Here is a 1217-nt window from a genome sequence, read left to right on the forward strand (position 1 = left end):
TGTCTTTTGAATGGATCTTTTATCCATCCCTGCTTTTATAAGATCTCTCATTTGGTCATTTGAAAAATATTGATTCACTGGATTATGTAGATCTTCCTAATGTAAACACAATCCATGATAAAATATCAAAAATTGTGTTAGTTAATATCATATATGATATTATCAGAAAAACTTTTATTATTAGGAAGCTCTTAAGATCACGGTAACAGACAAATGTTCCAAAATTACAATTTTTGTTTGAAAGTTCAAGTTTTATCAATAGCAATAAACACTGTATTTTCTTGATTTAATAGGTACTTTTATTCATTCTTGAGAAAATATTCAAATCCAAGTAACTGTTCATTTGTCATTCTGTCAGGAAACAATGGACAATAATGAAGTTATATAGATAACAAGACGAATAGTTAGTAAGATATTAATAGTACTACTGAAAACACACTGAGTTAACTTTGAAATATATATATACACAAAAACTACTACCATTAAAATTCCTGGAAATTATAAAAATACTTTCTTTTGGCTGCCTGAACAATATCGTCATCAAATATCAGGTTGTCCCCTAGACAGATCCACTATGCTCCCATAAAAGAATGACAGTTAAATCGGTACAGCCACTATGGACAACAGTATGGAGATTCCTCAAAAAGCTAAGAAGAGAATTACCATATGATTAAGAAATCCCTCTTTTGGGTGTTTACCTGAAAAACTTGAAAACATTTATCTGCAAAAATATATGCACCCTGATGTTCATAGCAGTATTTTTCACAGTGGCCAAGACATGGAAACAACCAAAGTGTCCATCGATAGATGATTGAATAAAGAAGCTGTGGTACATATATACAATGAACTATTACTCAGCTGTAGGAAAAGATCACAAGCTTCCATTTGCAAGAACATGGATGAATCTTGAGATTATCATGCTAAGCGAAATAAATCAGACAGAAAAAGCTGAGAATCATAAGCTTTCACTTACATGTGGGATATTAAACTAAAAGTAACAAGCAAACATGACAAACAACAGATTCATGGACACGGCCAATGGTTTAGTGATTACCAGAAGAAAGAGAAAGAGAGTAGAAGAAAATTTAACTTTGGGTGGTGAAAACACAACGCAATATATACATGATGTATTATTGAATTGTATTCTTGAAACTTACTTGATTTTATTAACCAATGTCATCCCAATTTTAATTTAAAAGTGCATATGTCTTAATATT

The sequence above is a fragment of the Pteropus alecto genome, unplaced genomic scaffold (assembly GCF_000325575.1).
Source record: "Pteropus alecto unplaced genomic scaffold, ASM32557v1 scaffold71, whole genome shotgun sequence".
NCBI lineage: Eukaryota > Metazoa > Chordata > Mammalia > Chiroptera > Pteropodidae > Pteropus > Pteropus alecto.